Source organism: Herpailurus yagouaroundi, unplaced genomic scaffold (assembly GCF_014898765.1).
Source record: "Herpailurus yagouaroundi ecotype Mexico unplaced genomic scaffold, PumYag 216, whole genome shotgun sequence".
Taxonomy (NCBI): Eukaryota; Metazoa; Chordata; class Mammalia; order Carnivora; family Felidae; genus Herpailurus; species Herpailurus yagouaroundi.
The window spans coordinates 9,317,008-9,335,912 of NW_024412447.1; the positions used below are offsets into that span (position 1 = coordinate 9,317,008).

The 18,905-nt window shown below is 46.2% G+C and overlaps 1 protein-coding gene across 2 annotated transcripts in view; it reads right to left on the reverse strand.

Annotated features, from left to right (window-relative positions):
* The window catches only part of POR (cytochrome p450 oxidoreductase), a 62,993-nt gene that overhangs the window by 35,923 nt on the left and 8,165 nt on the right, over window positions 1–18,905 (reverse strand). Inside the window, exon 1 of one of the 2 annotated variants that reach the window (XM_040456092.1) lies at window positions 1,581–1,584. The exons of the other annotated variant lie outside the window; for it this stretch is intronic. The gene's annotated coding sequence lies outside the window, so the exon portion shown is untranslated. Of the gene's footprint in view, window positions 1–1,580; window positions 1,585–18,905 lie in introns of those variants that run through there. 2 annotated transcript variants of the gene reach the window in all.

Genomic DNA, 18,905 nt, shown 5'->3' on the forward strand with positions numbered 1-18,905 from the left:
GAACTAGATGTGTCAGAGCATGACTTGGCAAGAAGGAAGCAAGACAGCCAGCATCACTCAGCACAAATTGAGCTGACAAAGCCTAGAGGAGCAGACCACTGGGACTGTAGCTGCCTAGAGGACCACACGGGCTTGCTCCTACCACTCCCTCTGGGGCCATGGCCACCTGGCCTGAACTCCAAGTGGGGTGAACCCACAGCTCTCCTACACTCTTGGCAAATACTCCAGGGCATTTGGTGGGGATACTTAGTAACACCATTAAAAGTTAGCACAGGGTGGGGCGCCTGAGTGGCTCAGTCCATTGAGCATCCGACTTTGACTCAGGGATCTGTGATCTCTCGGTCTGTGAGTTCGAGCCCCGCATCGGGCTCTGTGCTGACAGCTCAGAGTCTGGAGCCTGCTTCAGATTCTGTGTTTCCCTCTCTCTCTGCCCCTCCTCCACTCATGCTCTCTCAAAAATAAACATTAAAAAAAAAGAAAGAAAGAAAATGTTTTAAAAGTTAGCACAGGGCACCTGATGGGCACAACATACTTCACAGGAGCTCTATGAGATACTAGAAAATATATGTATCAGTCTCTGCCTCCAGTTCCTGGGACAGAGCTCCTAAAACCCTTGTAATTTCCTAAGCAATGAAAAGCACAAAGAGCATCTCTTGTTCTAATGAGACTCTGGGTGGGCTCCTGGAGGGGAGATGGTCACCAGAGAGACAAGGCATAACTGGCAGCTTGGAACTTTCAGCCCTGCCTGTCCCCTTCTCCAGAGAGGGAGTTAATGACTGAGCATGCCACCCGAGGAAGCAGGAGCACCAAGATCCCAATAGTACAGGGTTCAGAGGGTGTCCATATACCAGCACGGGTGATGCCCCCCGACTCCTGCACTTGGGGCCCCTCCCAGACCCCACCCTGCGTATCTCTTCACCTTGTTGTTCACCGGTATCCTTTATCATGTCCTTTAATAAATGTAAGTGTTTCCCTGCGTGGCGTGAACTGCTCTAGCAAGTAAACTGAACTTGAGGAGAGGGTTGTAGGACCCCCCCCCTTTTACTGCTGATTAGTCATACGCACAGGTGACAACCTGGATTTGCAATTGGCATCTGAATTCGGGGGGAGCAGCCCTGTGGGACTGAGCCCTTCACGTGCGGGATCTGACATCAGCCCCAGGTAGATGGAGTCAGAGTTGAGTTCAACTGTAAGGGTACCCAGTTCCTGTCACAGAATTGCTTGTTGTGGGGGACCCCCACCCCCACATCTGGGGTCAGAAGTGCTGTGAGTGTGGGCTTTTCTCATATAAGGTCATACCAGTTCATCCTGCTGCCTAGACCTTTGCCTCAATTAATTCTTAACACAAATGAGGAAACGAGAAACACAGGAAGCTGGAGGACATGCCTTACTCACTGGGCAGACCAGTTCTGAAGTCTGCTCTGCCTCTAGAGCATCAGCAGGAATAGGAGCGACAGGCTTTTGAGAAGCCCCAACAACAGAACCCTCCCCGCAGGGCAGGTTATGGTTCACACGGCACATCCACGCAGGAGGCCTCAGCAGGGACCATGGTACTCTCCTATGCTTGACGGAAGTGGGACCGGGGGGCCCTGGGTGGCTCAGTCGGTTTAGCGTCCGCCTCTTGATTTTTGCTCAGGTCATGATCCCAGGGTCGTGAGATGAAGCCCCGCATCAGCTCTGCAATGAGTGTGGAGCCTGCTTAAGGTATTTTCTCTCTCTCTCCCCTCCCTCCCTCTGCCCCTCCACTGCTCATCCTTGCTCTTGAGCTCTTTCTCTATAATAAAAAAAATAACAAGGGGTACCTGGGTGGCTCAGCTGGTTAAGCATCTGACTCTTGGTTTCAGCTCAGGTCATGATCTCTTGGTTTGGGGGTTTGAGCCCCGTGTCAGGCTCTGTGCTTACAGCTCAGAGCCTGGAGCCTGCGTCAGATTCTGTGTCTCCCTTGCTCTCTGCCCCTCCCCTGCTCAGGCTCTGTCTCTGTTTCTCTAAAATGAATAAACGTTAAAAACAATTTCTTTAAAAAAAAAGGGAGAGAGGGAGAGTTACAGAAGGGCTCCACATTTAGCATCAAAGACAAATTGAAACACAATCAGAAAGAGTCCCTGGGCTGGGAAGTCCCCTGGGGCACCCGGGTGGCTCAGTCAGGTAGGGGTCCAACCCTTGATTTAGGCTCAGGTCATGATTTCAGTGTTTGTGAGTTCAAGCCCCCGCATCAGGCTTTGTGCTGACAGCCTGCTTGGGATTCTCTCTGCCCCTTCCTTGCTTGTTCTCTATCTCTCTCAAAACAAATAAATGTTAAAAATAATTAAAAAAAAAAAAAAAAAAAAGAGTCCCAGGATGGAGCGGTCCTCAAAACATGCCACATGAGAAACAGTACAGGAAGGTTTACCATAAAGAGGATTCAGAGGCAGCGGGACCATCTGCTCTTTGGGTAATCAGAGAACAGAGGAGGGAGAGGTCTCCTGAGGGCAGAAGTGAGCCCTGGTAATGGGGGACAGAGATTTACACGCTGTTCAAGGAGAACTTTCTAATAAAGGAGTCTGAAGGGAGAATGAGCAGCTGTGAAGCAGGGCCCCCATCATAAGAGATGTGTCAACAGAAGGCTGGGTAACTCAATGACAGAGAGAGTGCCTGCCATCCCCGAAGCCTGGGAATAGACCAGCCAAGTGTATGCTCATTAACCTGGACTGGTTGAGGTTGGTGATTAAGGCCAGAGGGGCAAAGCCCAAGTCTCTGACCTGAGTTAATACTGAAATATGGGTTCCTGGATCTCTTTCACGGAACCCTTTGAGACACACAGACACACACAGTTCTAGTTCATAGTCAACAAGAGCCATGGAAAGCAAAGGCAGATGATGACACAGTGATGGGAGATCCCACAGCACAGCCTAAAGACTCAGAAAAGAGGAAGAAAAACAGGGAGGCTGAGAAGAGAGCTCTGAAAAAGGAAGGCGGACGTACTGACTCTCTGGATTAAGACACCAGTCCCAAGAACACTGGGGCTTCACACAGAGTGGGGCTTTCAGCTTTAATGACGAGCCCCTTTGGGGCTTCTGCCTTCCCAGGGACGCCATCATCATGTCTACACTGCATCTTTACCCACCCACCTCGGTCTGCACAGACTCAAGATGTCACTGTTAGCAGTCCTGAAGAAGAGAGCAACAACAGAAAGTATCGATCCCTGCAGCTATGAAAAAGGAGTGCACTACGCCCACCCACGGGAACAGGGCTGAATCTCACAGACACGATGCTGAACAAGAGAAGTCAAATATGTAAGAGCACCAACCGCTTATGGATGAACTTCAAGAAATAGACAGAAGTAATCTACAGGGACAGGCATCAGACTCGTGGTTACCTCTGGGGCCCGAGTCACGAGTGGGAGACACCAGGGACGCTCCTGGCACACTGGGCGATGTGCACTATCTTGCTCTGGGGTGGCAGCAGCAGGGAGTCTGTCCGCGTAAAACTCCCGCGAGTGGCGCACTCACGGTCTGTGCCCTTGACCACGTGTGAGTCACACCGCAGCACAAGTGTATGTCCACAATACAAAGGCACGTGTGCTTGGTCTCAGTGATAGAAAAGCATGTACATGTACACATAAAGTGACACGTCAGAGGATCGCCCCAAAAACAGTGCCTCAGGGATGAGGTTTTAATTTTTTTCTCACTTCCTTTTTAATGTATTATTTGTTTGCATTTTAAATAATGAGTGTGCATTACTTACTGGGCCAGAAGAATATTTGAAAGCTGTTTTCTCATGGGAAAAAAAAAAAAAAACAAAAACGCCCAGGCCTCTGGGTCTAGGGAGCCCTTTTGCGAGCTACACCTCTCGCTAGGACTGACAGCATGCTCACTGCAGCTTCGAAGAACCCCAAGCTGGACGCTCAGGTGTCCAAGCCACACAATGGGGGCTCTAAGCAGGGAGAACCATAGGCCTCTCACTGGAAGACGGCCAAAACCTACCGAACATGAAAAGTTATATTCCTCTTGTGAAACCACTAATGAAATAGAAAAATTATGTATTTCTCCAGAAAAATGATCCAGAGGGATTTCCTCTAGGGAATGTCTACACTATGACCAGAGAGGTAAGTGTCTAAAGAGCTCTTTGCTTTTCTTTTTTTTGGGGGGGGGAGAGAGAGAGTGTGCACACCTGTGCAAATGGTGGGGGAGGGACAGGAGAGAGAATCCTAAGCAGGCTCTGTGCTCCACATAGAGCCAGATGTGGGGCTCGATCCCATGACCCTGGGATCATGACCTGAGCCGAAACCAAGAGGCGGATGCTCAAGAGACTAAGACACCCAGGTGTCCCTGTCTGTCCGCTTTAATGAGATGGCTGGCATTTGTGACATTCACATATTACATCGGAAATTAAAAATAATTTCTTACTGCTGTAGAAGGGAGCTACAAATGCAGACAGAAACGGGATGCCAGCTGCATTGTTGCACTGGAATTGGAGGGTGTGTGTGTGCATGGAAACGTGTGTGTGCGGGGTGTATTTCTTAGTTTTGTCTGCGGAGAGGGCCGAGTGAGGATACCCCAGGACCAAGGACCCATCTAATCCCCCAGATCCTGGTTTCTAAACAGTGTTCCCCATCAGAAGGAACCAGGGCTCCCTGCAGAAATGGCCAACTCCAGAACTGGGACAGGAAAATAATGACTGGGCCTGGGTCACCTTGCAGTGCAGAAAAGTAACGAAGGGCTTAAAGAATGAGGGGGATGCGTCAAAAGGACGTAGGATCCTGGAAAGGGTTCCCACTGGCCAAATCTGGGACAATTTGAACACCTAAATAAATACCAGAGCAACAGATTAGAACCCATTGGACAAAAGAACAGGACACAAGTCAATACTGATATAAATAACTTGCAAGTCAAAGTTTGATGAGAAGGAGGACAGCCTGGCTGATACCACCGTAACCAAGTGATCCAAGGTAATGGCTCCAGGGGTGCCTGGATGGCTCAGTTGGTTAAGTGTCTGCCTATGGCTCAGGTCATGATCTCACGGCTTGTGAGTTCAAGCCCTGCATTGGGCTCTGTGCTGATAGCTCAGAGCCTGGAGCCTGCTTCAGATTCTGTGTTTCCCTCTCTCTCTCTGCCCCTCCCTCACTCACTGTCTGTCTCTCTCTCAAAAAGAAATAAACATTAAAAAATTAAAATAAAAAAAAGTAATGGCTCCAATACTGGGACAAAGTGACACTGCCCACCACCTTTCATGGTGCTCTAAAGGACACAATGCCATTTCTGTGATACTCTGCCGAAAATATATAATCTGAATCTTATCATTGTCAGATCCACCCTGAGGGACATACTACAAAGTATGGCCTTTTTGGAAAATGTCAAGGGCAAATATTATAAGGAAATAATGAACTGCTTTAGGGCATAGAAGAGTGGTTACAGTCAAATGCAATCTTGGGCCAGGAAAAGAAAAAGAAACTAGTTTCCTTTGTTATAAGAGAGGTGAATGGCAAAATATGAATAAACTCCACATTCAGAAAAACTATGGTTATGTAAAAAAAAAAATCCTTGAATTTTAGAAAATAAACACTGAATTACTTATGGATAAACGAGCACCCTGTCTGTAACTTATTCTCAAGTACATCAGGGGAAAAAATGTTTAAAAAATATACATATATATGTGGGGAGAAAGAGAATGATAAAGCAGACATGGTAAAATTTAGCAAACATGGTTAATATTTGGGGGAAACTGAGTAAAAAGTAATCAAGAATTCACTATTTTTGCAACTTTCCTATAAATAAAACTATTTCAAAATAAAACAAGTTAAAAGTATATATGATTGGGGCTCCTGGGTGACTCAGTCGGTTAAGCATCTGACTTCAGCTCAGGTCATGATCTCACAGCTTGTGAGTTCGAGACCCGCGTTGGGCTCTGTGCGGACAGTTCAGAGCCTGGAGCCTGCTTCGGATTCTGTGTCTCCCCCTCTCGCTGGCCCTCCCCCACACTTGTGCGCGCTCTCTCTCTCTCTCTCTCTCTCAAAAATAAACATTAAAAAAATTTTTTAAATATATATGACCATTGAAAAAAATATGCTAAATTTAAACACATGAAGTTAAAGAATGCAACCCACACATGTATTAGTTGTTCTTGTTCAAACAGGCTTTTTTTTTTTTTAAGATTTTATTCTTAAGTAATCTCTACCCCCCACAGAGGGCTCGAACATTCAACCCCCAGAGTCCCATGCTCCACTGACTGAGCCAGCCGGGCGCCCCTGGTTCACCAATTTGTTTATGTGTATATTATAAATTCGTTTTTATCATTATTGGTTTTATACCATATATAATTTGGTCCCACTTTTTTTTAATGTATTAAATTGTGAACATTATAAATTCTCAAATGTTATTCTAGCCTATGAACGTAAGAGTCACTTGCTGGATATTTTCACTATTACAAACAATGCCGTGATAATCATGATGAGTGATAGCTTTTCAGGATGAATCTGCACATGCCTCTGATTACTTCCTGTGAATGGAATTTCTGAATATGTCTTAGAAATATTTCTGAGTCAAAAGGAATAAATATTTTTATTTCTTTTAAGTAATCTCTACACCCAACGTGCGGCTCAAATTCACAACCCCGAGATCAAGAGTCACATACTCTACTGATTGAGCCAGCCAGGCGCCCCAAAAAGAATAAATATTTTTAAGGTAAGTCAGAAGACTTACCGACAAATTATTTTCCAAAGAGTAATTGACAACATTTCTCTGCAGCTTTCCCTCTGCAGGACACCTGCTGACCTGGAGAGAAGGGAACGACTTTACAAAGCACCGTGCTCACAGAAGCCCGGGAGGAAATCAAGTGAAAACCAAACCCGAAATCCAAGAATCAGTAAGCACTCCAGGGAGGCCATGACACGTGTGCCCCAGAAGGGCAAAAAGAGAGAGGAGACCGGGAACATGGATGTGCAGACCAGACGGGCCTTCTCAATGATGGAAATCATTCCCAGGAAATAAGACCCCTCTGGTATAAAGTGGGAAAGGTGTGTGTGGGGAGGTGCTGGCCCAGGGTCATGACCACACACCAACCCAAGGATCACAGCTTGGGGACGCACAAGTTCCACCGCTTAGCCCTCCACTTGCTGTGAGGCACTCATTACCTGCTGCCCCTCTGTCCCCTGAGCCCTTCCCGGTGGGAGACTGTCAAGGCAGGGCAGTGGGTGACATGGAAAGGAAGAAGCCGGGTCCTGGGGAAGCACATTTCAATAATCATTTACACTACTTATGCCTGGAAACAGGTATGTTTAAACTCCTTACGTCATGACAACATCACACACACACGAATCTCAAAACCTCTCTGAGCCTCAGTTTCTTCCTTTATAAAATGGGGCTGTTACTACCTACCTCACAGGGGCTGTTGGTGGAATCATACAAGACCAAGGTGTGTGCAAGGCAAATAGTGAAGAAAAGAACCTCTGCTGTTTGCTTCTGTGCCTCAAACTATGAGAATACTTGTAGATAAATGGTGGAATACGTCAGCTCTACCCCCTGGAAGCCAGTCTGGGTGACTTCTAGAAGCTCCTGTATTTCCTTAAGAGTTTAGAGAAACAGGATCTGGAGAAACCCAAAAAGCTCTGGAGAAAGCCAACCTTTCTTTACTGAAGGGAAAGTAAGGTTTGGGTTCTGAGGTCTAGAACTCCCAGAATCCGTCCAATTCTGGCTTTCATCTACCAGGACTTGCCCAGAGATCTGCCTCCAGCTGAATTGGACCTGGAGGGACCAGCTCCCTTCCCTCAACCATTGCCACCCACCCCCACCCCACAGCCCACAGGAGCAGGGTGACTTCGCACGCATCGTCTTTCAACAGTCCTTGATCAACTCACCTTGACTTCCAACAGGAAAGCCTTAGATATGTCTAAGCCTAGTCACTTGATACAGTACAAATCCTTCTAGCTAAAGGGGCGGGGGGCAGGGAGTGAACAATGGCTACTGTGAGGGGGACAGAAGACAATGCCTGGCAAAGGGCAGGCACAGAAGAGAGCCCAGAAGGTCTAAAGTCCCTCTAAAAGGGACTGTAGCAGCCCCTCCGGCCTCATAGGTTAGGATTCTGAAATCCTGCCAAGCCTGTGTCTACCATCAGTAGACGAGGCTAGTCTTTTGCAAACCTCAGTCTCTGTGAATTCCCACTAGCCAGAATGGAAAAGTGATGGCACCTTTAGCCCACTTCACGTGTTTTCTGGCATGAAAGGTAGCCTCTACTTGTTCAGACCATTTCAGCAGGAACACAGAAGAAAACAAAAACCTACCTACCTTTTACATATTCCTCCACAGCGATAGTACTATATTAAATTTTCAAATGCCCCCATTCCAGTAGCCCCTAAGGAAAGGGAGTAACTACTTACTTCTATGTCATCTATTGACCTTGGAATTCCCCTAGATTTTAGGCACAGCAAAGGAAATCAAATACTTTCCAAAAGTAGTATTTGAGGAGCACCTGGGTGGCTCAGTCGGTTAAGCGTCCGACTTCGGCTCAGGTCACGATCTCACAGGTCGTGAGTTTGAGCCCTGCATCCGGCTCTGTGCTGACAGCTTAGAGCCTGGAGCCTGCTTCAGATTCTGTGTCTCCCTCTCTCTGCTCCTCCCCTGCTCATGCTCTGTCTCTCTCTCCTTCAAAAATAAATAAAAACACTAAAAAATTTTTTTTCAAAAGTAGTATTTGAGCTTCAACTAAAATATGATGGGGGCAAACAGCCCCAGTTTTTTTCTTTGATTTCTCTCTAGTCCACTGGATTATAAAATAGCATTAGTAGCAAAGCAGACAGAGGGTCATAGTGAAAAGGGTCGAGTTCAAAAAAATCACATTTGGGTATTGGCTTTACCATAGTCTTAGCAAATCACTTCTCCTCGTCGAGGCTTAGCCAATGAGATGGACTATCAATCCTTGTCTGGCTTTGGTACAAATGATGCATGTGAAAGCATTCTGTGAAGTGTCACAGAAACACTGAGGGCGACGGTCAAAGGTAAGGCTGCCTTGAGGTGAAACACTACACTCATACTAGACAGTGGCTCTTTCACATCCGTCAAGTGCTCAACACCATGCCAGCTGGACAAGGGAAGACAAACTAAGTCAGGGAATGTTCTCTGCCCTTCTGCTGAAAAGAGACAAGTGGCAGTGACTTCCTTGCCAAAATGAATGGCACAGGAGGCCAGTGCCAGTTCACAGTTGGGTGAGGCTGGTGTGAGCCGAAGTGGCTAGGGAGGGCTTCCTGACGAAGGAGGCACAAAATGAGAAAGGTCGGGGGAGGAGTATCCAGAAGGGTCTGAAGGGCAAGTGGGGGGAGCGGGGGGGTCGCAGCTTTAGAAAAAAATAAAAGCCAGTTCAAAATTACTTCTGCCACCAAATAGTTCCAGGACGCTGGACAAATCTCAACTCCCTTGGCCACTTTTTCTAAAATGGAGAGTCATCACCGTGGAGAACTCTACCAGGGCTATGGGCGAGTCACAGGGGGGAAACTGCACAGGGCACATGGCAGACGCTCAAAGAACGTTGGGTTACTGGCCCTCCTATTCCTATTCTTTGGGGCAAAACAGAGTGAAAATCAGCAGTGTCATCAAGCACCCACATCTTGGTTTCTAAAGACCATTCTCCAATAAAAAGAACCAGGGCTCCTTAAAGAAAGAGCTGGTTCTGGGGCGCCTGGGTGGCTCAGTCAGTTAAACGTCCAACTTCAGCTCAGGTCATGATATCACTGTTCATGAGTTTGAGCCCTGCGTCAGGCTCTGTGCTGGCAGCTCAGAGCCTGGAGCCTGCTTCGGATTCTGTGTCTCCCTCTCTCTCTGTCCTTTCCCCACTCATACTGTCTCTTTCTGCCTCTCAAAAAATGAATAAATGTTAAAAAAAAAAAATTTTTTTTTTTTTTTTTTTAAAGAAAAAGCTGGTTCCAGGGCTGGAGCATGGAAAACAAAAAAACAAGCATGGAACATCAGCATAGTGCCAGAAATTAAGGAAAAGCTCAAGAAAACATGAGGCTATCGAAAGAACCAGAAGACCTCCCAAAGGAGGTCCCAAACGGCTAAAGCTAGAACAATTTAAGCACCCAAATAAATAATATTATTGGATCAGGGAGGTGTAATTCATCTCTAAGGTTATTTTTTTTTTTATTGTGGCAAAATACATGTAAAATTTGCCATCTTAAATTTGCAGTACAGTGGAATTAAGTACCTGCAAAATACTGTGCAACCATCACCTTTATCTAGTTATGGAAGGTTTTCATCACCCCAAAGGAAACACTGTGTCCAGGAAGCAATCAATCCCCATTGCTCAGCCCCTGGCAACCTCTCCTCTACATTCCGTCTCTGTCAATTTGCTTATTATGAACATCTCGAACATCTCGCATAAAGGGAACCACACATTCAGCAGTCCTTTGTGACTGGCTTCTTTCACTTGGCTGAATGTGTTCAAGGTTCATTCATGTTGGAGCAGGTGTCAGCCACTCATTCCTGTTTATGGCCGCATAATATTCTATCATATGCACCTACTACACTTTACTTATACTTTCACTAGGTGATAGAATCTGAGCTGTTTTCGCTTTTTGGCTATCGTAAATAATGCTGCTATATTCATGTCCAAGTACAGTTTGAGTGCCTGTTCTCAATTCTCAGGGTATATAAGTACAAGCGGAATTGCTGGGTCATGTGGTAATGCTATGCTTCACGCCCTGAGGAACGGCCAGACTGTTTTCCACAACGAACGCACCACTTTACGTTCCCATCAGCAGCATACGAGGGGTCCGATTTCTCCATGTTCCCACCAACATCAGTGATTTGCTGGTTCTGTTTTTGTTGTTAACAGCCATGCTGGTGGAGTGTGAAGTGGTAGCTCCTGGCGCTTTAGATCTGCATTTCCCTAACGATGAATGATGTTGAGAATCTTTTCGTGTGCTTGTGGTCATCTGTGTATCTTCTTGGGAAGAATATTCAGGTCCTTCGCTCATTTTTCAATTGCGTTGTTTTCACGTTGTTGTTGAGTTATGAGTGTTCTTTACATATGCTAGATACTTGACCTTTATCAGATACAGAATCTGCAAATACTTCTCCCCATTATGTGAGTTGTCTTTTCACTTTCTTGATAGCATTGACGCGCCAAAGTTTTTACTTTTTATGAAGTCCATGTCTTAGCTCAAGCCGCTGTAACAAATATCCTAGAGGAGGCAGTTAAACAAGAAACCTTTATTTTTCACAGTTCCGGAGACTGGGAAGTCCAGATCAAGGCATCAGCAGATCCAGTGTCTGGTGAGAGCCTGCTGTCCGGTTGGCTGACAGCTGCTTTCTTGCAGCCTCATAAGGCGAAGAGGAAACAAGCCCTCCTGTCACTTCTTATAAGGGCACTAATCCCATTCACTAGGGTTCCACCCTAATGAACTAATTCCCTCCCCAAAGCCCCACCTAATTCCATCACATTAGGGATGACGATTTCAACATATGCCGATTAGGGGCACAGAAACACTCAATTCGTAACAGCCCAATTTATGTGCTTTTTCTTTTGTTGCTTATGATTCTGACATCCTAAGAAACTACTGCCAAGTCCAAGGTTGTTAAGATTTACCTCTATGGGGCGCCTGGGTGGCTCAGTCGGTTAAGCATCGGACTTCGGCTCAGGTCATGATCTCACGGTTCATGGGTTCGAGCCCCATATCAGGCTCTGCGCTGGCAGCTCAGAGCCTGGGGCCTGCTTCGAGTTCTGTGTCTCCCTCTCTCTCTGCCCCTCCCCCACTCATGTTCCATCTCTCTCTCTCTCTCTCTCTCTCTCCCAAAAATAAACAAACATTAAAAATTAAAAAAAAAAAAAAAGATTTACCTCTATGTTTTTTCCTGGGCGTTTTACAGTTTTATCTTGGACATGTGTGTAGGTCTTTGATCCACCATGAGTTGGTTTTTGTATATGATGTAAAGTAAGGTAAGGGGTCCAGCTTTATTCCTTCTGCATGTGAATATCCAGTTGTCCCAGCACCATTTGTTGGAAAGACTTTCCCCCTATTGAATGGCCTTGGTACCCTTGTCAAAAATCGACTGACCACATACACATGAATTAAGTTCTAGATTTCAATTCTATTCCATTGACCTATAGGTCTGTCCTTCTAATGGCACCACACTGCCTTAATGACTATAGCTTTGTGGTGAGTTTTAAAATGAGGAGGTAGGAATCCTCCCACTTTGTTCTTCATTTTCAAGACGGTTTGGCTATTTGAAGTTCTCTGCAATGCCACAGGAATTTTAGGATCAGCTTTTCCATTTCTGCGTAAAAAGCCACTGGGATTTTGATAGACCGCACTGAACCTGTGTGCTGTTTTGGGGGTGATGCTACGTTAACAATATGAAGACTTCCAGTCCATGAACACAAAATGTCTTCCCACTGTCTTCATTTCTTCCAGCAACATTCTGTAGTTTCCAGTGGAAAACCCTTCCACCTCCTTGTTTAAATTCATCTCTTAAGTATTTTATTCTTTTTGATGTTGTTGTAAATGGAGTTGTTTTCTCAATTTCTTCTTTGGATTGTTAACAGCTAGAGGAGTACTGGGTTTTTAACAGTAGAATAAATAAATATCCATGAGTCTATCCTGATATAAATAATCGAATAGTCAAATAAACAAAATAAATAAACGGACACAGCTCCTCCTCACAGAATTCCAACTAATAAATGTAGGAGGGAAGAGGGAAACAGAAAATCAGCATCAGATCCACAGTAAGTACTACTGCAGATAAGACCTACCACTGGATGTGCTAAAATTAGTGGGCAAAAGTCCCTGGAGAAGCAGGATTTGCACAGTCTCAAAGTTACCACTCCCCAGATACTCATTAACTACAAAGGGTAAAGCAGAAACTTTACGGAGGAGAAGCCCTGCAGACACGAACCCAACCAGGAGATCAAGGCACATGTCACTGGTAATGAACCCCCTTCAACAGTGTACTCAGAAGGGCACACACCACCTTTGTGGTATTCTTGCCTCCCTCCCTCCAAATGTGAGAAACCACTGGTCAAACCTAAAGTGGGGTGTGTTCTAGAAGATAATGGACTGGTACTCTCTCAAAATAGTGAGGTTAGGACAGGTGAAGGGACTGTCCCAGATCGGAAGGGGTGAAGGAGACATGACAACTAAGTGCCAGGCAGGATGTCAGACAGGATCCTAGAACAGAGGGAGGACTTTGGTGGAAAAACTGATCGATTCCAAATAAGGGATGTTGTGTAGTCCGGGGCTGGCAAATCACAGTCAAGCACTGGCCCCGCTGGCTGACTCCTTTTGAAAATCAGGTTTCATGGCACAAGAACAGACACTCAGATCAATGGAACAGAATAAAGAACCCAGAAATGGACCCACAAACATATGGCCAACTAATCTTTGACAAAGCAGGAAAGAATATCCAATGGAAGAAAGACAGTCTCTTCAGCAAGTGGTGCTGGGAAAACTGGACAGCGACATGCAGAAGAATGAACCTGAACCACTTTCTTACACCAGACACAAAAATAAACTCAAAATGGATGAAAGACCTCAATGTAAGACAGGAAGCCATCAAAATCCTTAAGGAGAAAGCAGGCAAAACCCTCTTTGATCTTGGCCACAGAAACTTCTTACTCAACACGTCTCCGGAGGCAAGGGAAACAAAAGCAAAAATGAACTACTGAGACCTTATCAAAATAAACATCTTCTGCACAGCGAAGGAAACAATCAGCAAAACTAAAAGGCAACCGACAGAATGGGAGAAGATATTTGCAAATAACATATCAGATAAAGGGTTAGTATCCAAAATCTATAAAGAACTTCTCAAACTCAACACCCAAAAAACACATAATTCAGTGAAGAAATGGGCAAAAGACATGAGTAGACACTTCTCCAAAGAAGACATCCAGATGCCCAACCGACACATGAAAAAATGCTCCACATCACTCATCATCAGGGAAATACAAATCAAAACCACAACGAGATACCACCTCACACTTGTCGGAATGGCTAACATGAACAACTCAGGCAACAACAGATGTTGGCGAGGATGCGGAGAAAGAGGGTCTCTTTTGCATTGTTGGTGGGAATGCAAGCTGGTGCAGCCACGCTGGAAAACAGCATGGAGGTTCCTCAAAAAACTAAAAATAGAACTACCCTATGACCTAACAATTGCACTACTAGGCATTTATCCACAGGATACAGGTGTGCTGTTTTGGGACACAGGCACCCCCATGTTTATAGCAGCACTATCAACAATAGCCAAAGTATGGAAAGAGTCCAAATGTCCATCGATGGATTAATGGATAAAGAAGATGTGGTCTATATATACAATGGAGTATTACTCGGCAATCAAAAAGAATGAAATCTTGCCATCTGCAACTACATGGATGGAACTGGAGGGTATTATGCTAAGTGAAATTAGTCAGAAAGACAAAAATCATAGGACTTCACTCATATGAGGACTTTAAGAGGCAAAACGGATGAACATAAGGGAAGGGAAACAAAAATAATATAAAAACAGGGAGGGGGACAAAACAGAAGAGACTCATAAATATGGAGAACAAACTGAGGGTTACCAGAGGGGTTGTGGGAGGGGGGATGGGCTAAATGGGGAAGGGACACTAAGGAATCTACTCCTGAAATCACTGTTGCACTGTATGCTAATTTGGATGTAAATTAAAAAAAAAAATAAAAGACATAAAAATAAATTAATTAAAAAAAAGAAAGAAAGAAAATCAAGTGTCATTCGAACACAGTCATGCTCATTCATACACAGATGACCTACTACAGCTTGCTAAAACACCAGAGTCGGGGAGTTGTGATGGAGACCTTACAACCCACAAAGCCTAAAGTATTTCCTTTCTGGCCCCAAACTTTCAGGAAAAGTTTGCCAGCCTTCCGTTAATAGTTAATGATACTGTACCAATGTTAATTTCTTATTCTCGGTAACTGTATTATAATTTCATAAGATGTTAGCGTCAGGGGAAGGTGGGTGAGAAATAAAAAGGAATCTTGTTTTGTACTGTTTTTGTAACTTTTCGATAAGTCCAAAATTGGTGGGAAATAAAAAGTGTAAAAGAAATAATCCAGTGGCATCCTTATTCCAAGGTCTTCCCATCAGCTTCCCAACATCTTACACACTGTTTGCTGCCTCTTTTTGCTTCACTGTTCTCCCTACTAAGAATGTTCTTCCCTCTCTGTCTGCAGCTATCAAAGCTGTGTCTTCAAGGATGAACTCAAGCGCCACTTCCTCCATAAAATGCCCTCCTTCCTACCCATGCTCAGTGACGCCATGAAGCCGCACCTTGTAAGAGAGTTCCTTACTTCCACATCTACGTCTCCTACCTGGTCATGAACAACTTAGGGTCAAGAATTATGGCTTATTCATCTCTGTAGTCCTCCAGCCAAGTGCTGAATCAATGTCTGATGACCTGGATTCCTCATGAACCCCAAGAGACAAGGGTTGGTGCCCTTGGGTCTCAAAAAACAAATCGTCAGAATTGCAGGAGAGAGAAAGGCCCGTGGAGTCCTACTGAGTGCCAAGTGCAGGGCCCGCGCACTAAGCAGGAGGCAGGCAATGGGAACTCGCACTGACTCAACACCTACTATGTGCCAAACACAAGGTCGGGCACTTCATAAGAGCTCTTCCTTTAAATTCTTATGATAAACCTGTTTCACCCATTTTACAGACACAGATTCAAAGACCCAAGGGCCGAGCAAATTACTGGCGGTCCCACAGCCAGCAATCCAGAGGGACAGTGAAGGGCCTGAGACCTTCTCTGTCACTGCTTGTTACAACCCTCACTATGCTACCCACAGACAAGAACAGATGTGAACCACGTTCTCCTAGAGACTAGGAAAACAAAGTCCTTTGGGGCCGTGCTGTCACTTGGGGTACCAGGTTGCACGAGAGGCTCCTGAGGCTGACGGTTTCATGCTCCCTCTGACAGATGCTTCCAGGAGAGCTGCCGCGTACTTGGCCACAGCAAGCTGCGGGGACACACCTGGGTTATGAATGCTGCTGCTTCACTGCATCTGCAGTGGCTTCCTGCTAGAGAAGATGTGCACCACATCACACAGCACACCTGGACGAGGGCAATGAGGACATTTCTCCAGGCCACCCTACTAGGAAAAGGTGTCCTCCCCTGACACCGACATACCCCCAGGCGGCTTAACGCCTAACGTTATGCAATGTCTAGTGGAAGCAAGCTAGGTGACCACTAGGTTCTTGGTCTCCATAAGGGGCCTCAGTAGTTCAAGCAGCTTTTTCCTTGTGACTCCACGACCTCGCCATATAAATTCCATGTTGCTGTGGTGGGGAGAAGACTGTGCGAGGGGTCAGCCCCAGCTCTTAAATGCTTCCGGCTGGAAGTGACACACATCACCGGCTCTCAAGGGGGCTAAGAAACGTGGGGAAGCACAGAAATACACAGCGAGCAGTGAATGTGTGTGCCGCAGGTGTATGGAACCTGCTAGAGGGCACGGGCGGCCAGTGGCAGAGCCAGAGGGAGTCCAGCTGCTCAAGGACTCATGGCCTCTTAATTTTAAAATGGAGCTCTCAGGGCGCCCGGGTGGCTCGGCTGGTTAAGCATCCGACTCTTGATTTCAGCTCAGGTCATGATCTTGCAGTTCGTGGGTTCGAGCCCAGCGCTGGGCTCTGCACTTACATCACAGAGCCTGCTTGGGCTTCTGTCTCTCCCTCTCTCCCTCTCTCAAAATAAATAAATATACTTTAAAAAATGGAGATCTAATTCACATATCATAAAATGCATTGTTTCAAAGTATGCAACTCAGTGGTTTTCAGAATATTCACCCACTGTGCGGTCACCACTGCTGCTTAATTCACAAGCATTTCCATCACCCCCAAAAGAAATCTTCTACCCATCAGTAGTCACTCCCCATTCCCGATTTGTCTTCCCCCCCTTTCTCTGGACATCAGGGAACTCTGGACAAACTTAAAGAGCCTCTAGCAGTCACACACACCATCCTTAATCCTGGGTCCCCCCACTGCCATCATTTTGTTTTTCTTGTCTATTTATTTTTTTTCCTAAAATACTGATTGCAAAAATTAACATGTATTAAGCACCTGTAAGATGACATTCTATTATTTCATTTCATCCTTACAATAACCCTCTGAGGCACAGGAGCAGTAGTTACCACACAGGCTAAAGTACCTCGTCCAAAGGCAGGGAAAGGATAAGGGGTAGGACCAGGATTCAAACCCAGACCAGCTGGCATCACAGCCACCCTCTCCATTTATTTGCCTTTCAAAACCTTCTCAGAGCAGGGCAGAGTTTTTGATGCTTCCATCAATGCTTCACTGAATGAGAGTTCATTGTGCAGTTAACATCCTGGCTGTACTGACAGGTGACAGCATCGCTCAAAACTCAACCATCCCTGGAGACACACAGAGGCTGGTGTCTGGCTGGAGCTACCTCGCATCTCTGTACCCCCAGCGCTCAGGAGGCCTGGCATAACGTGAGGCTCAGAATACGCTGCTACACGACTGAAGCAACAAAATCTCCTGGGCCAGGCTCGCCACTCCACCCCCGATGGCCCGGCCTGCTGGCCCTTCAGCCAGGAGCACTGGAACGGAATCGGGACTGCTTTCTGACAAATCTCAGCTCTGCCCATGGCCACTCAGGGGGCACGAAGCCAAGCCAGGCCTTTCAACTTCCACAGCAGCGTGGCAGGACACTGCACGTGGGAGGTGCCAAGACCCTCAGGGCCTCCACTTTGGCCTGCCTGCCTCCTGCTTCTGGCAAAGGGACGCTCCACACTCACTGTCCTGGATTCTACTGCTCTCCCCGTGACGCCGAGCCCTCTCTTGCTCCCACCCCCCAAAGATCTGCCCTTGCAGGAGTATAACAGAGACTGAAGTTCTCTGCCTTTACCCAAGCGGGTCCCAGGAAGGGCTCCCTGTGGGCCATGCTCCTCTGTTCTATGGAACGCTCCCTCTGCCCAGGCCTGAGCCGCCTTCATCCCGTCGGTGGTGTCCACACATGGGCGCAGTCCCAGCACCTCTAACAGGGCCTGGTACTCACAAGAGCTCTACCAACACCTGCTGGATACAGAACCCGCTCCGCTGCCTTATTCAGTGAGCCTCAGATGAAGGCCCAGGGAAAGGGCTTCTTGTATTAAACTGGCCCACTTCCTTTTTTCAGTAATGCTTGCTGTTCGTTCCCATCCTTCTCTGGCTTGCCTTCTAGGAAGTGCTGAGCTGAGTGTTTTTGTGCTTAACCCAATAGCTTCCCCTGACCACCTTTTGGTGCAATTACCTGCCTCCCAGTGTACTTCTCTCAATGACTAGACTCTCGGCTTTTAGTTGTCTCCTTGGTTTGGGGTTTGGCTGAGGAGAGGATTGGCCTTGGAACTCAACTAACTTAAAACCCAGCTGAGACATGAAAGAACATGGGCCTTGTAGGCAGACAGACCGTGGTTCAGATACGCCACCCACACACGGTGGGACCCTAGGCACTCTTGTCACTCAGCCTCAGTCCCCTCACTGACCATCCTCACGGTGTTAGGATGATTACATGAGATATAAAATACCCAGCACAGGACCTGACATGCAACAGACACTCAAAGGTTACACCATACTTGATCTTAGCCAAAAGGCCGAGAAGCAATCAAAGGTTACACTAGAACCCTCTTTTCACTTCAGAATTTTTTAAATAAACACATTTATTCATGTTTTGGACATGCAGATCAAATCCAGAAATATCTAGGAAGACCTAGAATATTACAGGGAAGGTACCCAAGTTCCTTCTCTTTTTCAATTATAAAATGATTAATTATTAAAAAAAAATTTTTTTTAATGTTTATTTCTGAGACAGAGAGAGACAGAGCATGAGTGGGGTAGGGGCAGAGAGAGAGGGAGACACAGAATCCGAAGCAGGCTCCAGGCTCTGAGCTGTCAGCACAAAGCCCAACACAGGGCCTGAACTCCCAAACCGCA